The sequence below is a fragment of the Anser anser genome (genome assembly GCF_964211835.1).
Source record: "Anser anser genome assembly, chromosome: 16".
Taxonomy (NCBI): domain Eukaryota; kingdom Metazoa; phylum Chordata; class Aves; order Anseriformes; family Anatidae; genus Anser; species Anser anser.
Window position 1 is genome coordinate 5,375,374 of NC_139737.1, and position 20,929 is coordinate 5,396,302.

Genomic DNA, 20,929 nt, shown 5'->3' on the forward strand with positions numbered 1-20,929 from the left:
TTTTCATCTGACAGCATTTTTACCTGGACGAGGTCTCTAATCACATCTCGAATCACTGCTGAAGCTGTTTCTGTAAAGATTTGATTCACAGGGCATTTAAACACAGCCTGCAGTTCCACTGACATCCCAGAGCTGCTGGTCATCTTTAAAGCAGACAGACAAATGCATCATTTTGACCACAGATAGCAGTGTGTTCTTCAAAAGTTTCTTGACAGTCCTTGACCCAAAATCAGAACCTACTTCTATCAGGTTTTTTTTGTTGTTGCTGTTGGTTTTTTTTAATGTGGACCCATATGCTAATCTGACCAAAGCCAATGAAAAACTTCACTGGGGGGTGTGAAGGAAAAGAACATTTTCGTCTTACTGCTTGCATGGTCACATAGCAGGATATATCGTAATTCAGGCTTCCTTTACAAACGCATTAAGACAGGAATGGGAGGCACAAGCCTATGCTAAGGATGTGTTTGGATATTTGAAAATAAGAACGCACCAGTTCACGAAAACATCTTTTTGTTCTTATCTACTAGACTGAAGTTTGGGAAAATTATTTGTCATTTTGGAATTGTAGGGTGGAATACTGAAGCATGACTCTACTTCTGAAATGTAGTAAGAAGAAACGGAGTATCTATATACATTAAAACAGACTCAGTGTTGGCTATATATAAAAAACCACACAAAACAACAAAATAAAGTATTAAATGGCACTATCTGTGACGCTATCTGAGCTTCTCTCTCAGAGAACTCTAATAATCCTTCTGAAAGAAACCTTTGAATCTTTCCTTGAAAGAGATAACAATTTACTGAAGCAACTTTATTGCACGTTTGATTAACGTGAGGCAATTCACCTTTTAACACACAGCAATGCTTTTTTCTGTATTACTGTAGTTACATTCTTGTGTGGTAGAACTAAGAGATACTTCAAGTTAATTATTCAAAAGGATATGTGGAAAATGATGAAGTTTGAATTTTTAAGCACTTATTTTTGCTTTGCAGGCTCAGCAGAGTTGATGCTGGTAGTATCTTCTGCCTACCAATTCCTGATGTTAGAACTGCGTCACGATTACAAGAATTTGTAAAACAACAACAACAACAACAAAAAAAACTGACAAAGACCAATGTTCCCCAAACAAAGTTTCATTCTGAAGACCAGGAACAAGAGGAGGAAGTGGAGAACAACAAAGAGGTGCATGTAGCATTCCCCTACCTGCACTGAAACTCCAGCAAATAGCAGAAAAATACATGGAGCTCAGATAAAATTTGTTTGCAGCATATACAGGAGCTATAGAAACAGTTCTGCAGAAAAGTTTTGCTCTGTCTAGTTCACTGTGTAGCCTAAGTGATCTCCCAGAAAAGGCTCTCCCACTCCAGCTGTGACTGTTCAATGCAGCACTTAGAGACTCAGGGGTACCTTGGCCTTTCCGGAGGCTCCTGTGTACAGTTCTCCACATCGCTGCATCCAGACTGGATCACATCCACACTAATTAGAAAGTGCATTAAAGACATTTTGAGCCCTGTTTACAGATAGCTTGATTTTCACATTACACTGATGTTTGGCTCTTGTTCTTTTACAGGGCTGTTAACAGAAAAAAAGCTTTACAAGTTGATGAAACTCTACTGTTACTCCCAGCTAGTAGCATTGGGACTGGACGGCGTGTAGCTGTGTTATAGGAACACGATACCCTGGTGTGATATTTAATGCAGGAGCATAGACAAGAAGTCCTCTTGCCACCACCTGAGAGCAGAAGTCTGGAATAGTATAATGTGCTACCGATGACCACGAAAGAAGAGAGTGAGGTGGGCTAGCATTCTTTCTTATCACCATGAACACATTCAAAGAATTTCAGAGATACTATTTCTCCTTTCCTGCTTTTTCCTTCCAGCCATTTAAGTCTCCTAATAATCAAAACACTATTCAGAAAAATAACACCTTGATAACCATGTCAATACGCAGGAATTGTGAGTCACTAGGAAGCAGTTCCAGCTTCCTGCACTACTGCACTAGGAAACTCTGCAGGAAGACAAGTTGCATCTACAATATCCTCGTGTTTCACTTTTAGACAGCTTGTTTCTCAAGTGGCAGCTGGCAGGACAGTCCCTTTTCACAGCCTGTACACAGCCTTTCCTGCAACGTTCCTGCCAACATCTGCAAAGGACCCAGCCCTAATTTACCAGGTACAATCCTCTACGAGTGATAATTACAGGACTAAACGTGACGCAGACCAAAGCACAGTCACCACTCAACCCCAAGTTAAAAATGGAGATGGTTTTGTTGTAAATTCTCAGTCGTGGGGAAGGCAGGACAGTGAAGGCAGCACCAACACACCAAACCCCTGAGGCAGGCAGCCACAGCACTGTACAATTCAGGCCCCAGCAGTTTTGCAAACCGCTCACCACACATTTGCCTCAGTATTGTAGTTCAAGCAGCCTTCTCTGGTTCCAAAAGCTTCCCAACACCGTGCAGGGAAGGGATGGGCGCTGTGCTGAAGCTCACAGGAAGGACCTTGCAGCCATCCTGTGAGCAGCCCAGGACCTTGTGAGGACCATCTGTGGCTCCTGAGGCAGAAGTTTCTGCCACCGAGATCATGCCTGTGTTTCTACAGATTGTCCAGCTCACTCCGGGAGGTGTTGCTCCAAATAAGTGAATTTTGAACAGGTAGGTGGGGGCCTTTCACATCCAACAGAAGGGCTTGTTACACGTGCTCTGAGCAGCGACCAGCTGAGAGGTCTGCCAGTCTCTTCTGCCTTTTCAGCCAACAGTTGCTAGGTGGCATCACGTAAGGCAAGACAAGCCACCTACTAAGAGACGAGTTTGCAACCACAGGCATGGATAATTATAAAAAAGGTGTCAAGACAGCACAGTGACAGCATCATGCCCAACAGATTTTGTTTCTTCTTATTACAGAAGGGCACAAACCACAATCTTCTTTTGGGAATCCTTGGTGCCCTGCTTGAGGGAATGCGAGGTGAGTATTGGAGCGGTCAGCAGCCTGGGTGAGGTGCTGCAGGGACCTGCTGTGCTGCGCCGCGCTCCCGCGGGTGCTGCGGGGGCCTGGAGGTGCCACAGCAGCTTTACCTGCCTCGGGCTGGAGCTTTCCAAAGGAAAAACGTCATGGGAGTTCCAAAAAGTCCCAGGCTCTGCTGGCATGTCAGGTGTGGTGTTTACAAAGAGAAAAAAAATACCTCCAATGATAGCAGGATTTGCACTTTTTTTTTTTTTTTTAAATCAGCTGTAAGAATTTTCCTTCTATTTTTCTTTTCTCTTTTAAAAAGACCTGGAACTTTAGTGCTGGTTGGGTGGAAATTATTTAAGTGATTTCTAGTTCTGACAGTAGGCTAAATAATCCATTATTTGCATGGCTTTACTGGGGATAAACAGGGTATAAGATTCTTTAAAACAAAAATCCTGTTTAGACATTTGTGACAGCAAACGGAGGAGAGAGGAGATTTATGAAACAAATATTTTCTCAGCTATCTCAGTGCTTAGTTCTCTGTTCACTTTGCCCTGGGCCCCCTCCCCTAGGATCGTTATTACACAACTCCAGAAGCAGCATCCCTTGAATTTACCACCTGCCTGAATCTGCTGCTGCCATTCCTGCAGTACTGTGAGGAAAGTCTTCACGCATCCCGGTATTGCACATGCTCCAGGACTCGTGTCACACTGCACTCCTGTTCCTAAAAGCAGCCACGATTGCTGTAAGCGTCCCCAGGCTGGTCTCCTAGCGTAAGAAACACAGAGCAGCATTTTAGATGCTGTGAGTTTTGACCGTCTGTCCTCAGCTTCCTCGGTACTTCTTGCTTAGTGTCATGTTTAGGATTTCCAGATGTCCGAGACCATTTCAAACTGGTCTTGAGAGCCACCCAGTTATTTTGGGGCTAGGCAATAGAGATGACAGCGTAGCACCATGAGCTTGCCTCCTGTGTTCGAAAGCAGCTGCCTCCACCCACAGCAGGGGCTGTGCATTACTTGGGAGCACAACTCAGCTGTCAGATATTTCATCAGCTACAGGTTTTTTTTTTTTTTTTTTTTTTTTTTTTTTTACAAATTTGGATCAGAGGCAAGGAAATATGAGGACAGGGAGCGTCTTCTTGGGAACTGGGCACCAGAAACAGTTTGCTGAGGCATTGAAAAACCTGTAGTAAGGCCAATTCTCTGAGGCCATAAACATAAACAGCAGCAGAGACCTACAGATGTCTGCACCTCCTTTGCTCTCTCCTGGTACAGTCTCAGTGATATCAGATGCTGCAGGTGCACGCTGGGCTCTGATGGGGACATTTCTCCCCCTCATCTTCCTCCCACACAAGATAGCAGAAGGTATCAGAGATTCTCAGCAGCTACTTGGGCTATCACCCACTTGCACAGAAGAACAGAATATTGCTTTTAATGTTTTACTCCATAAATAATTGCATTGCTTTCTGACTTCTATAAACACACGACTTACTAATACAGCAAAATTTTGTCTGTATAGTCATACTGCTGTATTTATACATGCATACAACAAGTATAAAGACACTTATTCCAGGAGTGTTTTTTTCTTTTTTTTTTTCTTTTAAGTGTTCCTTAAAACTGTTCTCAAGCTTCACAAGCCAACTCAGGGTAATTTTCTAAAGGACAGTACACTGCAAACTACAAAGCATGCCTTCTTGTTTACTTGGATTGCTGTGTTCTTGCAGATGTGCCTTGCTGCTGCCATTAATGTTATACAGCACCATATGGATTTCTATGTGCTGCTCCGTGTACGTTGGGCAATCTCTCTGCTGTGGCGCCAGAGAAAAGCCGTGGCTGAAATCTGGCCAAGACAGTGCTGTTTCCTGGCCACTGTCATGGCCTTCCAGTATTTGCTGTGTCTTGGCCCTCTCCCACTTTCTACAGAGGTTTGTGCAGTACAGTTGTAAGCTTTGGGGAACTGAGAACACAGAAAGGACCTAAGATCGACCTGGGTAAAGCACAGCAGAGGAGGGCTGGAGGGTTCCTGCCCTTCCAGCTCTGCAAGGGGAGGGCACCCAGACGGGAGGTGGGATCCCAGCCAGCACTGCCAGGATGCTCTGGGACTCTCCCTGGGTGCTCCGTAGGCTCATGAGAGCCCCCACATGGGGATGCAGACAGCAACCCGAGCCTCAGGTCTCCAAGGCTACTTCCTCAAGATTTGTTTTTATCCGCCCAACAGTCAGAAAAGCAGTGATCAGTTGCACAATAACCACCAAAATCTGTTCATGCTCAGGAAGACGTGCTTTTTCTCTGTTTCCTTTCAAGCAGCCTCTCTTCCTTCTCTCTCCTGCATCCTAAGCACCCATGTCTAAAGAGGTGTCAATTCCTCATTATAGAAAATCTCCATTCAAATCAAGAATTTCCAAGATTTCATTCAAAGACAGCCAACTGCTAAGATGTTAGACTGAGGCCCACATACAAAGATGAATTAGCAACACAGTGTACTATGCTCCTGACAGCTCCATGACCACAATTTTCTTTTCATGTTTCATTCTGCTGGAAGCAACTAACGCACGGTGCATTTTGAGAACCTGCAGGCCAAGAATACAAAACAGTGATCACTGTTGTAAGCCATTCTCCCACCTGAAGTTTTCCCTTCTCTCTGTACACAGCAAACCGAGGAGCACGGGACTGAGCTCCTCCTGCAGCCCAGCTGAGTCCCCGGGCTCTCTCCCTGCCCACGAGCAGTCCAGATGCCAGGATTCAAGCACCCTCCCAGGAAGGTGGCGGTCACCGCAACGAAATATTTAAAACAAGGAAGTAAAAGGGAGGAAGGGATATCTCAGAGCTCAGTTAGCAATTGGCAGAGCTCAACTAGTGCTGCATAATGACAAGAGACCAGAAAACGTTTTGGAATAGACCCCGATGAGCTCCTTCTGTTATATCCCCAACTCACCAGCTGCAGAGCAGTGAACCAGACAGCGGGTATGCAGCTAGGAACATCCATCTGAAGTCAACTCACTTAGCATCTCCCACCCCGTGTTGTTGCTGTTGGAGCACTGTGAAGGTAGGTGCAGGTTTACGGGCAGTCACATTACCTCTGCACATCTCACCAGACATCTTTTTCCTCTATATAGCTGTCTGTGTTTCTACATCACTAGTGCGGAAAGTGGCTTGAGGCACTGCATGTGATGACAACAACCCCTCTGCTAACAGATACCCATGGAGGAGCTTTCACTGACCCATCCTTTCTAGCCTGAAAAATGTCTCTATCTACCTCATTTTGCAAAAAGAGGTAATTCCAGCTTTTTCTTGCACAAATACAAACAGCCTAGTGCCATCCTACAGCTGGAGCTAAACGGTGCCTGCTGTAACAGCAAATACCAGCAGACTAACCTCATCCGTACGTGCACTGACATTTCTGGCTCTTCTGCCTTTCTCAAAGACTTTGGACTCCTGCTTTCTGCCTCCCTCCAGTGGCAAGTCGGGCAGGGGACAAAGCAGAGATGTGATTTTGACCGAGGTGCCCTCAGCCACTGCAGCCCCACACCGAGCTTTGTGCACTGCAGGTGGGAGCCAGGGAGCTGTGGGAGCTGGAAATGCAGGACCTTCCCATACTGACTGAGGAGGTTACAGAAGAGAAAGGCAAATGCAGCCAAGGCTAACTCAGGGACTGCTGGTCTGCACAGCAGATACTATCACCGACTCTTCTTTCTTTATTTTCTCATAACATTTTTTAGGCTAATTTTACATATGTTTAGTGGTTCTGTCCTCCCCCTCCTTCCCCCCGCTTATCCTATCTCACCACATCATTTTCTAGAAAAAAAAATCAAAAACTGACTCTAGTTTACTTGAGTCATTACCTTATGTTTAACCAAACTATATCTTCAGCATAAAGTCTTTGAAGAAAGTGGGAGACTCTCCCATTTCTCCTGACAGTTTGCTCTAACATCTGACTTTGTTCGCTTTCAATTACAAAATAACCCAGCACTGTCAAGTTTCTCCTGCGGAGAGCAGTCCAAATATCAACAAACCGATAGGGTGCTCATGTCTTACACAGTTTGGAAATAGCCAGAACACCATCTCCTGGCTGCTGCCTCAGAGGAGCTGTCTGTGCTCATCAAAGCAGGGCTTTGCTGCTGGGAGACACCTGTCCACGCTGTTCAGTGGGATTGTGGCTTCTTGCCTGCTTTACAGCAAAGGGTGAAGGGCCGGGTGATTGGATTTGACAGAGTGAGATGGAGGCCATCTGCACACTAAGGCTTTAGTTGATACCATAATTGCACTGGTGCAAACAACTAGCATAAACACACTGCCCCAGCATAAACAGGGACTGACCCCTGTGCTTTCTGTCGCAGGCTCTCCAAAAAACCCCTGGCACAAAGACAATCAATGTGTTTTGTAGATACACCACGGTGAAAGCCTTACAAGAAACAGCTGATGAGAGTCCTTCACTGCAGATGTCTTTATGCAGATGAAGAGAGGACAAAGTACTGGAGCTTCCCTGGAAGACTGGGGGCAGTGTGTCCGATACCAATGTGCGCGGTGAGCGATCAGCAGCCCGGCAGGGATGCAACAGGATCGCCTTGCCATGCTTGTCTGCCTAGACACTGCACCACTTCTTGGCAGAGCACGCTTAGATACAGTATGTGGGCTTTCCGTGCTGGAACAACGAGGCTCGTTTTCAGTTTACAGTCAGGCCCGAGTGAATGAAGCCTTCTCAATGCCTTTCTAGATGAACAAAGATGGATCAAACGCTTCGTGTTATCTGCGGCACAATCTCACAGATGTTTCCTTGTAGAAATCTTAAGTGGAATACCAAATGTTTTACCACCACATACAAAGCTGGTCCAAAGCCAATGTTTATGATGTTGTTTTGTGTTCGTCTGTAGTATTGCATGTGCCTGTCAAAGCTGCTTCCTGTTTTGGATATTAGGTCTTTGGATGGAGAGCTTCCAAATACTAGGCAGGTCCAAAGTAAGCTGTGCTCAGTAAAAATAAAAAACAATAATATCAGAAGAAATACAAATATTCAGATGAATAATTGTCTCTCTATTATTTCCTGGCTTGCAAACTTACATGTGTTCATAGGAGGGGGGCAATTTTAAAAGACATATGCTAAATCCCTGCTGGCTAACGATACGAAAACCTCTGTTACTCTCCCAGGCCTTATATTTTACAACTCAAAGTACTATCCATTTAAGACCCAACCCTTTTCATAAGCATAGAATGGGCTTTGGATTAGGTTTGTGAGCTTGTTCATTGTGCAGTTTGCTGAAGACAAAGGAAATGCTCTTTTGCTGTCACTGGCAGCATTTCAGACAGACATGAGGAGTGGCTAATGTAATGAAACTGCTTATGAAGTGAGATTCAGAGAGAACGTTGGTGGGATACCCCTTCTAATGAGAAGCAGTGTGACAGTCAGATGAGGTAGAAAGTCATGTTCGTGAATGCGAATGGCCATGACTGGTATTTTAAGCACCAGACCTAGAGCCAGTAGGCTCTTTAGTCTTAGCCTTACATCTTTGGGGAAAATACTTCCAGATTTGCAGTCTGGATTTATTCATTAGAACTGGTTTGACAAGACACAAAAATGTTGTAAAATAAAATAGGGCAAAATAAAAGTGTTTGACTTGGTAAAAAAAAAAAAAAAAAGCCCAACATTTTACACTAAAAAATGAACATTTCTCATTTAATTTCTAAATCAAATCTGAGTTTTCCTATTATTTCTATAACACTGAAGTTGCAGACTCTATGTCACAGAATTGTCACAAAGAGCTTTAGTAAGGCACTCAATTCAGATAAAATGCATACCTAACCTTTAGCAACGATCACCTTAATTTTGTTTTCAACCAGTGAAACGTAACTATGAATATAAGACAGAAAAAATATGAGAGTTTGACACAAGCCACTAGCCCTGCGATCCCACCAGAGAAGGAGCAGCAGATCCCAGCTGCAGGTAAAACTCCGGCATCATGTGGAGCCCTGACCAGCCCTCTGCAAAGGAATGCCATTCTTGTAACTAAAGGGGAAGGAAAATCTGTCCGTCTGCTCTGTTATGTTAGTTTTACAATCACCCATGCGGAGGATGGTGAGAGGAAGGAAAATGATGGTGAAAACAAATGGTGGCAACCCTGGCTGGACCATGCCTTGGGTGAGCTAACATCCAACAAGCCATTGCTAGCAGAAAAGACGATGTGTAGAAGTGGAAACAACACGTCCTGCTGGAGACGTGGCTTTGCACACAACCATGGCCTGCAGGAACAAATCCTGCTCTCCAGTAGCTGCACCGAAAGCCACCCTCATCTAAGAAGAGCATGCGTATTTTAGCAAGATGCGTACGATTTTCCGCTCTGTCCCTCCCAGACACTACCGCTGCCCAACAAACTTTAATGTATATGGAAAATTATTTTCTTCCCAGATGTTCCTGTTTAGATCTCAATAACTGCCTTAAACTATATTAAAATTACATTAAGATACTAATAAAGAGAATAAAAACATTAACAGAATGTTCCGTTATGCTATCATTAACTTCTATTAAAATATGTATCTTATTTAAACAGAAGTTAAATATAGGCACCAAGATTTCCAGCAGCACACACGGTTTACAGGCACGGTTCCTTTGGATACTGAGGAGAATTGCATTTCTAAATCCTATATACTTCTCTAAACTCCACTGCATTTTAACTTGTTTCAGGGATTCAGACTGGAATTTTCCCCCTCTTTGAGGCTGACAGTAAAGAAAAGGAGGCTGCAGAGCACAATGAGAAGCACAAGAAAGAAAGAGCTTTAGGTGCAAGACTTCTTCCTGGAAACATCAGCCTAGAGGATGGGGCATCAGGCGGGGAGCTGTTGAAGATGTACTTCCAATAGAAAAGTCATCGAAGATGATTGTTTTTTTCCAAGCCATTAATTTCTCTGTAAAATGGGGGTACTGAGGCTGACTTCTTCAGTACAGCATTTCAAGATCTACAGGAAAATGGCACAGTGCTGCTCTTACACATGACAGCTGAGCATCAAAACCCCAAGCCTCTCTCTGCTGCGCTCCTCTAGTGGTGCTCTCTGAGCCTGGCGGGGAGCAAAGAAGGTCAGGGACCTGCTGCTGGGAGCCGGGGCGAAGGGATGCGGGGCTGGGGGTGAGAGCAGCAGCAGGCTCGGGTAGCGAACGGGTGCATCCAAGGCAGCCCATGAGAAGCAGCACCCGCCAGGCTCTGCTAGCTGGATGGATCTGTCAGCTTCCTGAGCAGAGGGACTGGAAAAGAGCTCTGTGCAGCTTGCCTCTGAAGCTTGGATGACCTGCTCTACACTGGCTCTAAGAACAAGGGGGCAGGATGAAATCAGAGGATGGAAAAAGAAAGAAGACAAAGAGCACCAACGGCTGGCAGGTATTGAGGAATGTGCTCAGACACTTTGCCACTTTCTTACCAAGTCAGACCGATTGGAACTGCCTGGGAGTGAGAAAAACTGAAAGCAGCAGGTCAGCAAGCACAAGCTGTCTGGACCCAGAAGACTCTGTGGGAGCATTAAATCCATGTAGCCCTGCAGTACACAAGCTGCAAACATTCCCGGGGTTGTATGGTACAAAAATGGGACAAAAAATGTAAGATGTCTTTATCCTCCACATATTCCACATGCTGCATAAAACCTTCCCATGTCTTTTGCCCCAATATCCTCAGCTCTGCCCCAATAGTTGTGAATTCCAGAACAGCTCTGGAGGATGACTTGCATTTCGGTGCAAAAGCCCATCCATTTCAGTGAACAGTGAAAGGGGCTCAGCACTGATGTGCAACAGAAAGATGTTGAGGCAAAATTTATATGCCTGTGTTTGTATTTCTGTATGACAAAGGAGTGGTGAGAATTGAATGCTGTGAAGAAGTGGGAACATCAGCTCCTAGAGAAAGTTTAAAGGAAGCAGGATGTTACCTAGGCTGCAGCAACAGCCCATAGCCCCTGCACTCAAGGTGTCAATAAAAAGGTTAAGATAACTTGAAATGATTTTTACAATTTGTTACCACCACAGCAAGCACTGAGGAATGGAAACAGCAGTGGAAAATCATGGTGAATAATTTCCTGTTTGTAAATGCATGCGCCTTGTTCCTTCCCTGCTAACAGAAAAGATTATCCACAGAATAATCAGGATCTTTGTTCAAGGACTGCGATCTGATATTGCAGGAACACCGAATTCCCTCTGCAAAACCAACCTGGGCATTGCAGAGGTACTCAGAATTGAAAGATGTATGCTGGAGCATGAAATAAATTGGGTAAGAACATTGTTCACATGCATTCCAGCTTTCCACGTTGAATGGATGTCTGAATTCATTGAATTCTTATTGTTACAGACTGGAAATCCTGGTCTGTCCCGAACTGCTTCTACAAAGAAAACATTGTCACAAAGAAAACATTGTCAGATGTGAAAATAATGCATTAATTTTCCTACATAAAACTATCCGAAAACCAAAATATTGTCACTGGCCACAACTTCAGCAGTTTGTCCAGCTCAGGACTCCATTTCAACTAAAGTTTTACTCACTTGTTCTTTTCTCCATATTAATATCAACTCTGCATATTCTTGGTATCCATTTAAATGTCCAAGTAATCTGACAAAAAAGAATGCTAAATAATTCTATTCAATTTGTGCAGAGAACAATGACAGAGCCCAGCACTGTTTCCTGAAGCAGACGAGGAGAAGGAAATCACACCTTGTTTAACAGTGAGAAATCAAAATGAGAGGAAGTAAAAATCAAACCTAGCTGCATGTTTTAGAGGTGAGAATTCACACGGAACCCAGAGGTCTCCCGGTTTGGGATATACCTCACAATCAGTTCCTTTAGCAAAGGAGAATCCGACTGCCAGCAGACTTCCAGAGACAACACCCTGCTGTCTCCTGAAACAATCGCATCCAGGTGAACGGACAGTGCTAATGATTAAAGCATAGTATATTATTCTTATTCTACTGACAAGGAAATGGAGAAAAGACTAAAGTAGTTGAAATGACATACAAAGCTCCGTAACTAGTACAACATCTCAAACGGAAAGACCTAGAAGCACGGGTATCTGAAAATTTTGTTGAAATTCTAAGTTCTAGACCAACCTTACTCTCTAGGTTCAATATAAGCAGCACTCTCATTTAGCAAGCCAGAGACTGCTCCAAAGTGAACACAGAATAATTCAGAATATTCAAAAACAGAAAGATCAAATACTTTGAGTGTATGATTGAGAAATATTTTCTGATTTCTGTAGAAGGTAAATGTTATCAGAATTAAAACGATGGCATAAAGATTCATACAATTAATTAATTGTATTATTTTTAATGTATTAATGCAAGTGTGATTATTTCCTGTTAAATGACCACCTGGGAACACTTCTGAACAGGGAAGAAAAACCTAAAACCAAACCCACCCGTTACAATATCTTTGTGCTCAGTGAGAAAAAAAACAAAAACCCCACCAACTTAAAAATACAATAACATTTAATAGTTTCCAGTTGTTTTAACTTTCTCTAAACTGGACTTGAATTATGTGTGGACTAAAAGGACAGTGTAAATTGGCTGTCCTAAGACAGGATCGCTGCACTCACAGAGAACGTGTGCCAGTTCTGAACACGTGTCTGCCTGCTGGGATCACACTTAGCCAGTGTTATCAGCAATGCCATCTGCAGGAACTGATGCTCATGTTCACACTCTGCGCTGCGTTTATGGCCTTTTAAAGACCATTAAACTTTTGACAAAGTACTCTGGCAACTGTTTAGTGTCCTGCTCCATGTATAAGTGTAAACTCATCCTTGTAATTTAGGAGGGATTACAGAGCAGGTGCAGTTCAGATGATTTAACTCGCATCCATTTAATACCTATAAATCAGTCCTAGGGTCCTGGAATATGATTATCACTGATTGAGTCAGCAAAAGCTTTTATGAAAGCCTTGGTTGACATGCTGTTACAACCTCACACCTGCAGTTCTTAAGATGTTCCATTATGTCATCCCCCAGCCTGATTTATTTGATCATCTGGGTTAAAAATGCCTCTTAACGTTCTCACACCCTTTTTCCTAGAAAATAAAATTGATTCATTTGCTGATTTTTTTTTTCCGTGGTTTGGGATATTTCGTGACAATCAATTGGAAGGGTCAGAGAAGTTTTACCAGAGTTTGCCTTGCGCTTTAAAGTTGGACTTTGCTTTGTACAACACTCTGGTATCCAGGTCAGAAATGTTTTGCTGTTTTGTGAGTTCTTGATTCCATTCTGAAACATGATTTCTGCTTCAATCCTCGCTTTGGTTTTGCCCATTTTCACTTTTTTTTGTCTTTTCTTTTTCCTCTCTTTCTCTGGGTCATGTTATCCATTCCAATGCCAACAAAATCCTACTGGCTGACAGCTGTTGCTTATACACAGGTATGTTTTTCTTACTACTGCTGAAGTTTTTTCTTACTATCGAAGTGAATAACTTTGCAAACAAGATGTATTTAAAGTACAATGAATACCCTTTAAGATCAATGCTTGCGTGGATTAGCAAGTCCATAAGACTTTAAAAAAAAAAAAAAAGCGTTCATGAACTGCAGACAATTCACTGTCTTGAAAATGAGAACTAAATGGAGTAAAAAGAGAAAATATTTATCCACCAGAAAGTTTCACTGGCTTTCAGGGCAGCACTTTTTCCTCCCGAGTTTTAAACCATTAAGAATGTCTATTGGAACCATCCCCTGTACTTAAAAGACCTGCAAATTCCTCTGAGAATGCTTATATTCCAAAGGTTTGTGTCTTCCAGCTAATTTGGTTTCTCTCCCCTCCTTTCTAGATAATAGCAGCTGTCAAATATTTTCCCAGTTTGGATCCTTTCCCCGGACCACTAAATTGTATTGTGCCATCAATGCAGAAGAACCATTCGTTCTGCCAAGTATTGTTGGGATGGAGAAAAAGGCTGGCTATGCGCACTTTGATCTCATCCAGCTGCTTGCCTTGTTCTTTCCCAGGACAATCCTGAAGGTAAGTTTCCCTATATTAGGAGAGAAAATGATTTTTTTTTTTCTAATCCTGATCCACGTTTGTAGTTAAATCCAGTGCTGCTGAATGTGTTTTGTTCTACGTTTTTTTGTTATAAATCCAAAATTGACTTTTTTGGTTTTGCTCAGCAGCTAAACTTTGATTTGAAGGTGAATTTAAGAGCTGACTTGCAGCTTTGTAAAAGGCTAAATCCCACATCTAAGCACCACTGTCCCAGATTCTCAGGCTACATGATATGTATAAATGCTGCATATTTAATAGAATATGCTCCTATATCATGGTAATTAAAGACTTGGGAGGAAAAATTTTGGTCCTTTTGGGAAATTCAATAAGTTTTCCCACTATTTCAAGGAACCCGAAATGTTTATTTATTCACCATAAAATTCTTACATAGATCTCTAGTACAGAGTCTCTTTACGGCCATTCCCTTGTCCATCTCTTTTCCCCATCTGACGTACAATTCATGATTTTCATAACTCAAGCAATATTGTATTATGCTTTCCTGAATTAGTCCTCTTAATGCCATGGACTATGGAGGTTTGAACGCGTTATGTTCCTGATTCCAAGAAGAAAGGACTGACTAGAAGGCAAAAGAAAAAGGAGCACAGAGGTAATGCAGTGGAAGAGGAACCTGGGTGAGGGAGATGGTATCTTTTCAGATGGTATAATTCCTCAGTGAGCACCTTCAGAGGAAGTCTGACAGCCCCAGGGAATGGAGGCAATGGGACTCAAAGCTATTTTTGTACATTTGAAGAGAACAATGTTCTATTTTAAACCAAGATAGAAAGAATTCAGTGAAAGTATAACAACTGGCAGTTAAGACGTAGCTTCTTAAGAATATTACTTCTGGCATCTCTCAACAAAATGCACTTCAACACAGTAGAGTTATGTTAATCTCAGTCTTCACAGGCTCCATGCATTAAAGACATGCATATGTACAGCTTAAAGGTTCCTTAAGCGAAAACGTCCACTAAAATGGTAGAAATTAGCCCCAGAACCCTCCAAGTCTAACAGCCTGTCATGCAGTTCTTCTATGGTATCATTCAACCAGATACAGCCTCATGTTTGCTGCCTGTGTTCTGATGTTTTTAGTTGATCAACTTCATTACCTTTGGATCTGAACTTTTGTGATAAGCACAAAAGTGTTAATTTTATTCTACAGGCTGGAGAGCAAAATCTTCTGTTTCTTGGGGATCGTAATATACTCTCAACAGCCTCAGCTAAGACTTTATTTGTGAAGCTCGGTTTTAGGAGAGCCCTTAGATGATCTGTGTTAATAAAAAGCAGGGAGTCCATGGTCAGAAGCCCGAACGAGCCATACACTTTATTCCCTCTAGCTGACTGCTTTGCTTTACCACTAGGGACACGATGGGAATTTCCTATGATCTACAGCCGCTCATTCTTTTTTTTTCTTGCTTTTTGATCCAGTCTTAATTCCAGTGAAACATAACTCAGATGAGTATCACGATAACTAACTATTATAGTAGGAAGAGGGAATGCACCAGAGAAGACCATGAAAATGGGATGCAGATGTGGCAACATCACTGCTTCCCAAGAAAAGCAAACTACGTGCTTTGAGGTTTTCCCAAAGTATTTTCCTTTTCTGGGCAAATTGTAGGGGAGTCCTGTACAGGACAGGAGCAGATCTCTTCATCGTGGAGATAAGGCACATGAAACAGAAATGAATCAGAGGGCCTGGATGGCTCCTCGAGGAAGCGAGCCATCCCAATTCCATCAAAATGCAGGGCTGATGCAGGGCACCGCCATGGCAGGAGAGAGGTCCTTTCAGGATCTGGTTGCCAGGGCTGGAGCAAGGAGGCCAGCTCCACTTCCAGACTGCTCTCAATACCAACTGGGAGCAATAAACTTCTGGAAAAAGCTCTCAGCTCAATCTTAAATGTTGCCAGCACTGCTGTATGCATACTGTGGTGCACTCTTCTAGGCCAACCCTTGCAGTGGGATGTAAAAAGGAGTTTGCATCCTACAGGCACTCTGAGGATTTTAGGTTTGGATCATTTTCCACAACTATTGTTAAAGTGATTGCTTCAATTAGAGATGTGGACACCAGTCTGGGAAGATGGGCGACAATAACAATTGATGGATTTCTTATGAGAGGGGTCTCTGCAAAACAGTTCTAGCAAATATATATATATATATATATATATATATAAAAAAAAAAAAAAGCAAACAAGGTCAAGGATATGGATATTCTTCATCTTACCAGGCATGACTGAAAGGTACTACTTTGCCCAGTGTCATTTAAGGTACTTCCTGTGCCCTAAAGTTCATCCATTGCTTCCTATGAAGAAATGGGAAAGAATCCATGGTTCTAAGAACTGATCTTTGTGTGTGCTATCAATAGAGCCTTAGCATATTCTTTTGGCAGACATGCTGTGACTGGGGTATTTGGAAAGAGGTAGGTGGACACTGAACTTCAGGTTTTGCTGCAATCCACAACTGAGAAGTACAGCATGTTCTGGGCAATGACTATGCAAGGATGGACAATTAATTATTTCCATTTTTTTTCTGCAGACAGTTGTGCCTGTGGTTCATATGTCTGCTTGGATGTGCTAACTGTGTTTGATGCTGATAGGAAGGCCCGAGCTCCACCAGAAAAAGGCATCATCTGCATATGTATGAACTATGGCAAAGACAAATCCCAGCAGAAGCATTTACCTAAGCTTAGCCGAAAGCTGTTTTCTATAAGTAAACCCCAAAGTTCTTGGACTTTTTACTGTTGAAAATATAGATGAAATAAGCATTTAGCATGGCTTCCAACTCTCGCATGTGGCAAGCAACTCTGAATCTTGGGTTTTGGTGGGTTCAAATCTGGTCTGAACTTTTATAACAATAACACATTTGACCTCTTTAAATACTCACATTTTAATTTGTTAAAATAATTTTTAGGGGAAAAGGACAACAACAGATCCTATATTCTAATTTATAGGAGGGTGAACTTAAGCCAGACCTCTTAGCTTTGGTCAAAAGCATCTATTTCAGTTTGTCAGACCATCAGACCAAGCATGGCCAGCCCAGTTGAGTCACAGGCAACGTTCAGACAAAGGGCTGCAGTTGCATCAACCCTTTCTAGTTTCTTGGGTAAGAAAAGCTGAATGTCACAGCTGTTACAGAGTATGTAAACTGCACGCCCAGTTCCACCTGAAAGGGGCCATCAGCACAGTGGTTTAGCTCTGGACATTTACAATTTGTAGGAAGAACAGCAGAAATCCTTTGCAGGAAATGAGAACAGTGCCTGAATGCTATTGTCCCTGTACCAACCATGCTTCTTACTACTATGCTTGCTTACTTAACATGCCTTACTCTTTCCTTCACAGACTACTCCAATTCTAAATAATTCCTCCATAAGTATCTCAGACACATGGTCTCATTTCTGGCAGCCTCCACCGTGCTAAATTCTCTCTGGTGCCTGGAACAGCTGCTTGTTCCTCCAGCCTGGGCCTTTTAGATGTAAATAGTGTAATCCGACTTCAAGAGGCAAGGAAATATTAGCAGAATTTAATGTAAATATTGTATAAATCATCCCAAAATAGCATGGCCACGGGATGAGCCAAAGACACTAACAGAAAGTTAAACAGACTAAGTAAATACAGACTAAATATATTCCCCTCCTGGAATTGCCACTGGAATGATTCCAGGCAGGAAATAGGTTAAAATGCAGTCTTGTGGCAGTGATATTAAAAAGCCATTGGCCCACTTGGTGACATTTATAGTGAATTTTATGTACTCCATACATTCTTAATACATGCTGAGTTAAATATTATCAAATCTATAAAAAGATATGGAAAAATGTCTGTTTTCATACAGGCAGACAGTGCCCGGAACTCTCTTTGTGGGTTTTGTGTAAGAGAAGTGTTTGAAAGAAAATATGAAAGGGGAGAGAGAGGAAAAAAAAAAAGTCTCCACACCCCAACTTTTGAAAACTGTTGCTTGCCCATTCAGCACCTAGAAGCCACCACACAGCAAGACAACAGGATTTCTAGGACACAAACCACAATGAGGACTAAGGAATAAAATACATTAATTCAGTCGCTTACATGTGCAAGTGGGGAAAAAAATAAAAATATCAGTTAAAGTGCCTAGCATGGGCCTGTGCAGCTTTTGATTCAGTGTGGTGTAAGTACAAAAGGATGTTTTTCTTGTATGGACCTTCTTCTACAAGTCCCAAGACGCTAGTGTAGAAAACACAATTAATGACAGTTTTGTGTATCGGTACTAGAAGATAAAAAGGTGTCCTGATTCACCCAGTGCAGTCCTGGAATCCAGACTCTTGTCTTGATGTCCCAAAGACCATTTTTCAAAAAGCTATTTTATCCCAAGTTTTACAAACGGGATGGGATTTCCATACCTCCCAGTCTCAGACTGTACCCTAAGCCAGCAGTAGCACCTCAGCCCCTGGACACCCTCCATAGCTCTGATACCCAGATGAATTCCGGTCAGAAGCCGCAGGAAAAGTGCAACACACCTTGGCCCCATCAAGGAAACAAAGGTAAAGGCCTGCAGCCAGGACTCCAGCCTCCAGCAGATGCTCCAGCCTAAAAGGTACCAGCTGGCTCTGGACAGGCAGAGCCCACAGCCTCTCTAGCTGGATCTGTGCTGAAGATTTATATGCTAACATTTTCTTTACGAAAGGCTGGAGGGAGTCTGAGAAGGCGAGTGACTCCTGTTGTGCAATCCCTTCTCATGACAACTTCTGGAACAGCTGTGGCCAATTAACTAAAGATTTCTTTCTTTGCAGAAATATTCTTAACCTTCAGGGCAGCAGAGGAAAACGGTTGTGAAATATGGTGTGGGGCTGCACTATCCTCATAGTGACTTGCACTGGATGGTTCCCCCTGCTCCTTATGCCCCTTCGTCAGTCAGTGCCAGGGGTGACCACCAGTCCCTGGACGCCTCTGCCAGCCTTGCAATGGGTGGTTACAGGGTAAGGGGCTCCTCTCACCAGAGCTGACACAGACACAATTTCAAAACTCAATAGCCAAGGGACTTGAACACGGGAGGAAACCCTTTCACTTCACAGGTTAGCTGAATGCTGTTCAGTCCCATGTATAAAGTGCCAGGGAGAAAGATCGGAAAAAAAGCTAAGGGAGAATGAGAAGCGTGGAAGTAGCAAGTCCCATTTAATCTCATTCAGTGTTTGGCAGCACCAAGAAGTGGTAATACATGCAGCTGACTTCACTTGCTCCACACAAAATGAAGCTCAGTCAGAAAAATCTGTGGCAAGGTTTGCCAGCTGAAGGTCAATCAAAACATTACGGAGATTTTTCCTGACTGAGCATGTTGGTCTGGGTCAACCCCTAAAGCACCAACTCCTCTTTGCTTCAAGCAAACCAACAGATCACCTGCTCAGCACCTCTCCTGGCGAGGAGGCAGCCCTCTTGCTCACAAAACCAAACAGAACTTTGCTGGTTCAGACTTGCATCCGTGATAATGCAGTGTGGGCAGCTCTGTTCCTACAAGAGCTGTTGTGACTGTGCAGCACCACAGAGCACTGCCCAGCAAAACTCCCGTTGACTCAAACAGCCTGGAACAAGCAGCATGTCCTCCACCCAGCTGTTAACTTGCTTATTGCTGAGACCCCAGGGTCTGGCAGAAAGCAGAGCAAGCCTTTCCAGCTCTTTTTGTATGCTCTGGTGCACCAGAGCACCAGGCTCCAACCCGCCACCGCTGTCCCAAGCACAGTGGGCCCTGGTTTCTGACAGCTCTGCTCACGCAGTTCATCCCACCAATCCTTCCTTACTATTGTCCTCCCTCCCCAAATCTGCCATGCAGCTCATAGCAAGCTACCAAGAGCAGAACCAATCTGTTGTAGAAGTATTCATCAGCCCCCAGAGCCGGGTGGCCATGGCAGAGAAGTTCACTAACTCACCCGATGGCTGTGTCAGCTTCTACCAGGAAATCCTCAGCTAACAGCAGCGTTGCCCAGAGGAAGTAACAAGGAGAAAGAAATAAGGAGCAAGCTGTTGTAATGCTGTGTGAGACCAGGAAGGAGCCAACATCCACATTTTTCTTTGAGAGGCACTACAAAACACACATAGGCAGAAAGCTAACACTGTAGAAAAAAGCAGGCTTAAGAGGCCTACACCATTTTCGAAGGTCAGCGGGAAGACGTGACCTGCACTCCCCAGGTCTACTAGCTTATGTTTAATTACCAATCTCCTTTTGAAAGTGCTGGGCCCACCACACCAATTGCTACATCTGCAGCAATTTAAGCTTTAATTCCTAGAGAACAATCTAGAGAGACACCTCCCTAGCTCTGTGCTGCTTCTGGAGCCTGGTGTCAGGCCCTGCACAACCTTGCTCTGTCTCTAGCACTTGCTCAGAAGGTAGCAGAGGTGTAGTAGGTCAGCTGGGAACCTGGAGCTTAGGAGCCCCCAAATTTTACTTCTTTACTTAGATATTAAAGTTATTTTCCACAACCCAGTGAGCCCTGTGGAACTTTGGTATCTTTGATGGCTTGCTCCAGGGTACCCTGGAGGACATAGGCCCTACTGAAGTTTTGTTAAGCTACATAGGTGCGCACTGCCCAGCATAAAGTGCTTCTATTTAAAGCTGCTTAAGTGGTACCAGAATATACTTCAGGTGTGGTCACCTAAATCCACTGAGGTAAACCTCTGCTGTCTGAAAGTGTTCCCCATGAGTAACACACTGCTTTGTCACATGGAGGGGACTGCACAGTTAAATATGTTCATAACCACAAAGCACTTGGTCAGGACAGTAATAGACGCAGTAAGAACATCAAACAGCTTTTTAATCTGCTCAGCTATTAGCAGAAATGGGTGTCAGTTGCAAATTCCAGTTGTGTTTGATACAGGCTTATTTCTGCTTGGTAACTATCCTATGTATAATTTCTGACACTGGTTATCTGCTACTTCTAAGGCAGTTTTGATATCTCCCCTTTCTTAGATTGTTTCCAGACCTCACAGCAGGCTACTTCAGGGTAAATGCTGCAGCAGAAGCTAAAATTGTCCTTCACCTGAGAGTAGGTAA

The 20,929-nt window shown here is 43.3% G+C and overlaps 1 long non-coding RNA gene across 1 annotated transcript; it reads left to right on the forward strand.

The window, feature by feature from the left end:
• Positions 1–12,470: 12,470 nt before the first annotated feature.
• On the forward strand, positions 12,471–16,602 carry LOC310882390. Its single transcript, XR_014572935.1, has 4 exons — positions 12,471–13,312; positions 13,716–13,903; positions 14,433–14,531; positions 16,454–16,602. It is a non-coding gene; the product is annotated as an uncharacterized lncRNA (long non-coding RNA).
• Positions 16,603–20,929: the final 4,327 nt, after the last annotated feature.